Source organism: Athene cunicularia, assembly GCF_003259725.1.
Source record: "Athene cunicularia isolate RWA chromosome 9 unlocalized genomic scaffold, athCun1 chr9_part1, whole genome shotgun sequence".
Lineage (NCBI taxonomy): Eukaryota > Metazoa > Chordata > Aves > Strigiformes > Strigidae > Athene > Athene cunicularia.
Window position 1 is genome coordinate 25,147,784 of NW_020799110.1, and position 6,835 is coordinate 25,154,618.

General features: G+C 41.6%; 1 long non-coding RNA gene across 2 annotated transcripts; it reads left to right on the forward strand.

Moving 5' to 3' along the window:
* Positions 1-354: 354 nt before the first annotated feature.
* On the forward strand, positions 355-6,095 carry LOC113483522. Of its 2 annotated transcripts, XR_003399034.1 has the most exons (4): positions 355-483; positions 2,847-2,982; positions 3,833-4,031; positions 5,986-6,095. It is a non-coding gene; the product is annotated as an uncharacterized LOC113483522 (long non-coding RNA). The 2 variants fall into 2 exon arrangements; XR_003399035.1 differs by lacking the exon at positions 2,847-2,982.
* Positions 6,096-6,835: the final 740 nt, after the last annotated feature.

Below are 6,835 nucleotides of genomic sequence, written 5' to 3' on the forward strand. Positions count from 1 at the left end.
TATTGTTATCTATTCTAGAGCATAGTAATATCACTGTGAATCCCAGCTCAGTATTACATCCACTTGCCTCCATGTCTCTTTAAGTGTGGACTTTCAAAAAAGTTGTAAACATGGATTACTGCTTGTGTACTATATACAAGTTCTCTGTTAGAAAAATACACATTCCTGGGTTTATTTACTACACAAGAATCTATCAAATCACGAGATATAAATGTTGTATGCTTTTAATTCATCAGGAACATGAGTAAGAAACACCAATCTGCATGGCTTCTGAAAGGTTTCTTTCAGAAGGTTTTCTTCAAAGCACCACCAGGGTTTCTGGGAATGTATTTAAATGAAATATTATCTGCAGGTTTACTTCTAGCTTAGAAGACACCAAGATCCTTTTTGCAATGTGTTATGTTGGTGACTGGATAGTTCCAGGGGTTAATGAGAAGATATAAAATCACAGTGAACCCAGTGACCATCTCAACTCTAATTCAAGTAAGTATTGTTCATTGGATATTTAATCTGATATCTAACCAAAGTAGGTGTTGTTCATTTAGTCTTTAATCTGGTAATTGATAAATGCATCTGAGAAATTAGTTGACTGTGTCATTGCAATTTGCCAGACAGCTGTAAGAAATCATATTCCAAACTGATGTATTTATTTGGTAACACCTGTGAAGAAGGTAGCAACTCAACAGGAGCAGAAATATTGTCATTAGTCAAAGGACTGGCACACTCGAAGGAAGAGAATAAATACACTGGGGGGTTTTCTGGTTTCCTTGCTTAAAGAACAGCACTTCTTTGTTCAAATAACATCTGAGAGCTTAGTTAAGCAGTGGAAAGGAGGTGGCTTTACGGAGTAAAGAGAAATACAGATGCTAGACATATTCAGAGAAGATGGAAATGCATTTATCACCCATGTACAGAGCACCTGAGGCCAATTTCAAGATCTGGGAAAAATAAAATACCAGAGCCTCTAACACATCTGCCTCCCCCCAGCTGTCGAGGAATACAGAGCAACTGTGAGGTTAAAAATTAAGTGGGCCCTAAGATCAGGTTTTTCATTCATCGTAAGGAGAACATTTGATTTTATTTACTTCTGGCTGATTTTCATCATTGTTGAGATGATCACTGTCAGGAAACGGTCAAGCACTCTTCTCACCCCATGTTTATTTCAGCTTGAATCTTTTGTTACCATAATTCAGAGACCTGTATGTCTACCCCCTTGTTAAAACTGGAAAAAGGAGGGTTCACGACTCAACATGTTTCTTCAGTGCCTTAAGAGACTTTCAGGACCGTGTCCTGTGCACTGCCAGGAGGGGTAGACTCTCTGCCCTGAGATCTGCTGCCTGAGCCTCAGTCACTGTCTCTAGAGGCCACCGAAGCCAGCCCCCACAGCCCCATACCGCACTGCCCCAAAGGGTGGCTTTGCCCTGGCTGCAAACTTCCCAAGGACTGAAAGTACAGCTAAGTGTTAACAGCTCTCTTAAGCTTGTTATCCCCAAATCATCCAAGTTTCATGAGGGGAGGGCTTTCTTTTTTTTCCCTCAATTCCCTTTTAGTTAGACAAATTGTGAGTTAATATAAACAAAGAGCAAGTAGTCTGCATCCTATAAAAGCAAGCATTATAGATTATGAGCTGAGGGACAGGGCTCAATAGACAGCAATTGAACAGCCAGTCAGAATCATCAACTAAATTTTTCTTTACTTACTTTAGGGTTTTTAGTGCCCTCTGGAAGGACATCAACAAGATTTAGACACAAGCATATCACTACTGTAATGAACACTGACCAAAAAATTGAGAAACTGGAACTGGAAATGCATTTGCAATACTCCTTCTTTGGGAATTACTACCATAATTACACCAGTTTAGAAAGCAATACCTTTGTAAGTGTTTTTACCCCATAATATATCACACTAGGGATTATAGCATTTTAATGGTGTCTAAATTGTACAGTTTCTATAATAGTATGAAATCTATGAGAATTTTTGGCCCCAATGAGGCCACTGAAAATCTCCTACTGACTTTGTTGGAGCCAGAAAAATCCATCCTAATTTTCCAGGTTTGACCAGCTCCAGTCACAAAAGGGGCTTATATTTTCCTCATACTCTTAACATATGAGTGAACAGATACTTTTCATATATGTATACTACAAATGCCCTCCATTTTATTTCATAAAAAATGTTATGACATGGAATACACTGTTTCTTCATGAAACATTCACCTTTTAATACCAGTTACTTAAAGGGTGATATATACATCCCTATTTCTTCTGTCACCAAATAAAATGAAATTCATAGACCTGCTCTTAGCTAACATGATACATGGTTTATGGTTAAATAAGGTCTTGAAAATGAAAATCTTCTGCCCTTCTCATAAGATATATAGATCCAAATTAAACAAGCAAGTTACATTAAGGTACCTGCAAACCTTGAAAAGGGTGTATTGGCTTGTTCATTCTTCCTATTGGTAATAAAGTTACCCATCAAGCATCTTCTAGAGAGTAAGCCAAGGAAAGCAAATGTCGCCCTGCCTTAGCTTCCTTTATATGTTTTCAGTTTTCTGAAATTGGGCATATTTTCTGGAGATAGGACTATAAGAGACTGATAGATACCTTAGGATCAGTTTGCACATGAAAATATAATAATTGATCCCTGGTCACTCCATGAACCACCACTTAGTGTGTTGTACAATTTCAGAAGTAAATCAGAATAACTGTTGGAAAATAAAAGGAGGTAAAAAAGCTCACTTTCCTGCAGCTTTAGAAAATATATGTTGTGTTAGAAAAGGTGTTAACTGACAACATGTTTTAACTGACATGGCGATAAATATGATGAAGCACCAACGTTTTCTCCAGTGTGCAAACTGCCTTTGCAAGAGCCTGGAGAGATTCCTGCTGGTCTCTGCAGGATTTGGCTTGAGCTCTTCTGCAGGTATTAGTTTATGCCGGTGGAAGTAAACAGGCCCTTGGGGATGGTGCTGCTGCCACTGAGGTATTTATTTTTATAATAACTTGTTGGCTGGTGCAGAGATGGGAAGTCACAACCACAGCTCCTGCATACAAAACTCCACACCATTCATCCTTACCAGTTAGAGCCCTTTGCAAGGACAGAGATGGAAAGAGCCATAAACTTGGGGGCCTGGCTACCAAATACTACCTGCACCCTGATGGCCACTTGCCATGCTTCTGAGACCAGCTTCTCTCCCAGTGCTCTGCAGTGCCTGCTGGTGCCTCCCAACAGGCAAAGCTGAATCCTTGGACCATGGGGTAACATAGGTTGAGGGCATCAGGAGATCACAGCATTTTACTGACTCAAAACAGAGCCAATAAAATGCACTTCTTATGAAGGAGCCTACCCACGTACAATTTCCAGTGGTTGTTCGCACCATGTTATCATCAAACAATCCTTTCTCTAGCTTGGCTCCTAGGCACCTCCCGGCTAACAGAGCCCAGCACCATTTGAGGAGCTCTCCTTCTAGCCTCCAAAATTGTCACCAAATTTCTCTGTTCTTACTTTCAAATCAGGTAGAAAATAGGAGTAAATCACAAATCTGTATCCACCACTTGAAGGAAGATAGGGTAGATTGGTCAGTGACCACATTTCATTCGTCAAAGAAGAAATTAGGTTATTCTCCTTCCCTTGCCAGACTCTGGCACTTGAAGAAAACTAAAATTAAAGTAAGGCTGAAAGGGCCCTTGATAATGACACAGCATTTTCTCATTATATGCTCTCTTTTATCAGCACTTACAGACATCTGAGCATGGAGTGGAACCCTGTAGAATTGTCTGGTTTTCACATTTTTAAGAACTGTTTTCTCACTTATTTCCTGTTTTCTTACCAGCAGGCCCAACCACATCCAGAACCTAGATAATAGTTGTGTTGGTATCTCTGACAGCTTTGTTTAAACTCCCTTTTCTACTCTTCAAACAAGCTTGGAGCTCCACTTATTCCCCTTCTATTACGTAACTTAAGCAAAACTTGACTTGAGGCCAACAATATCGAAAAAAGGAGACAGAAAGCTTGGGCAGAATAGGAAACAGGTAATTCTGTTGCTGTTGAAAGTACTGGAACATAGACTTAGCAATTTCTAATAACTTTCCCCAGCTGCCAGTTACTTGTTCAAAATGAAACACATATACTGCAGGGGGAAGAAAACTGATATGTTTCTAAGTTAACAGAAATGTTGTCAAACATCTGTGTGCCACTTGGTAGCCTTAACCAAATTTTTTCCCTCCTCCCAGCTGTTGCTTGCCTTGCTATGCATCCATTGGTGGACAACTCCACTCCAACGGTGGTTGCATTTCAGTGGTTTTGCACCTATAGCATGATGCCAGAATCTGTAGGCTTCACTTCATTTTCACTGAGTCCAGACTCCCATTAGATTTCACCTGGGGAAGCAGTCAAAGTGACCAAGAGCCTCAAGACACGGTTCGGAGCATCAGAGTCCTCTGGGATCCAGCAGGAACCGACCCTCTCCTGCAGTATGTAGCCTCCATGGAAAATCACGCTCCCCCTGAATATCCACCCAGCCGAACAGGAAAACCTGTGTTAGTGTTGGAGAGCCGTAACACCTTCATGATTTGTGAACAGAGAACATCAAAGGCCACTGAATCTCAGAGTCCTAGCTCCCTCTCCTGGCAGAGCACCGCAGTGGTAATAGAAACGGGGGCTGTACAGGGTGCTCCCCCCGGCACAAGCAAGCCTGAACTCCAAGCTGCAGCTCCGCAAAGGGAGGTGGAGAGGAACCGTGCCCCCAGTGAGCAGTGGCTCCTCTCCGCAAGGAGCACAGTGGTAATAATGCAGACACAGCTCTACCCGCAGATTAATACAGGATTAGCAAAGGCAAAATCTATTCTAGTGAAGAACATCTACAACAAAGCTTTAGCTGCATAAAAAATATGTACTTGAGCACAGATAAAACTTCATTGCTGCACATTATTTGCAGTCGGGGTAGTGCAATTTATTCTCTAATACTTTGATGCCAGACTGACTGATGCAACTGTGCCATGATTCCTCTCCAACACCACAGCCTTCCTGTTTGCTGTTTTCTGTAAACACCGAGCCTACAGAGTCCTTCCCCAGACTGTAACTTACTCCTTGAGAAACACACATCTCTCTGACTAGATATGAACCTGTCACCGCATAGGGTAATGTATAACACAGGGGCTCTCACTAGTAGCTTCCAGCCCTTCAGAAACATATGTTGCTTTTCCCTATGTGAAGGCAAAGTTTATTGACCCTACATCCCAAGAAGCATCCACAGCATCTGTTTAGTGAAACACCTACTGGCACCAGGTCTTTGGGTGTGACATCTGTGGCAGCACCAGAGGTGGAAGCATGATACCTGCCACCTTGACCTAAAGCTGAGCCAGGGTCCTTCTCAGCCAGCAGCACAGGCCTCTACCTCTGAAGAAAATGAGCTGGCTCTTAAAGCAGCAAAAGGCATCAGGGGGTCACCAAGCAGACAAACGACAGAGAAGACCCAACCTGCAGGTGCTCTGCTGGCACAGCCCCACAGCACTGCAGCCCTTCCAGGCTCAGCACCAGCATGGTGCGGTGGGCGCCCAACTCATCACTGCTCCTGCTCATGCAGTTTGGCTGTCTCAGCCATTGGCCATTAGCAGCTTGGGTTGGGTACATCAACAGTTTAGTTTTGTAGCATTTTTTTTCAGTTATTCTGTATTTCCACACCAAGGATGGCTGAAGTCAAACAAAAGTATTCCTAGCAAGTGGGTGAGCTTGGACTGCTGGGGGTGGGGCCTGTTAGCATCAGACCTTCTCTATTCCTGCTCTTTCTGTGGAGAAAGTAGGAACGGGGTTTCCTGTACAAGTCAAACAACAGCTCTCTGAGCTGTTTACAGTGGTCTTTTTTAGAGGATTATTTAAGGGCTTCTTCAATTTTTGGCAATGAGTTTATAGATCTTGTTTATGAGGGGCAGGAGGCAGCTCACAGATGTGCATGCTGGTTTCCATTGTGGTTGTGTTTTCTCCTAGGTTTCACAACAGCACAATTTTCCCAAGGCAATGGTCTTCTGCAGGTCAGTGACTTGCTTCAGGAGTCCCCCTCACTCTCCAGCACCAGCTACAGCTCCTGCTTAAATGTTAAGGCCTTTAAGTATGTTCTTACAGGTCCATAAAGCAAAGCTAAAATTTCACAGAAGGCATTTAGTCAAGCCAAGGCTGTGGGTCATAAAACATCTCATTATAAGTTAACCATCGTGGTTGTAGGAGACTTTCTGTATATTAGTCAGAATTTAAATTATTGTTTCTTCCTCAGGGAGAGAAAATGAGATATTGAAGAAGAGAGTGAAAGGCAAAGGGGCAAGTATGCTTCTGAATATTGCAAAGATCTCTAAACTTCACTAATTTTACCAGCACATTCAACGATTTCATATTAGGTATCGTAAGCAACTTATCTTTGTATTATTATAATGCAAAATTTTCTTAAAGAAACAAAGGTCACTCTCTTCCAAATGCTCATGCATTTCCTTAGTCAGCCCTTATTCCTGCACTCATCATCAGGCTTTGGTTCTATGCTGTCCTTCCTGCAAAGTGTTAGGTTATCAGTTGCTCAAAACTGACTTCAGTTAAAGATACTGTAAGTAAACTTAAGACTCTTTGTGACCTGAAAACCAGTGGTTTCCTCTTCTTCCTTTACCTCTCTTCAGTATTTTGTCCCTATCAGTTATTATGTTCCTGTGATAAAAACAAAGCTCAAAATTAATGTACTATATTCTGGAATATGTTTCACAACCAGTCATTAAATGTTGGTGCTTACTCATAGCTTACATAGTATTATTAATATTAACTGATTATATCTAGTTATGTCTGTTTAGTCTGTTTT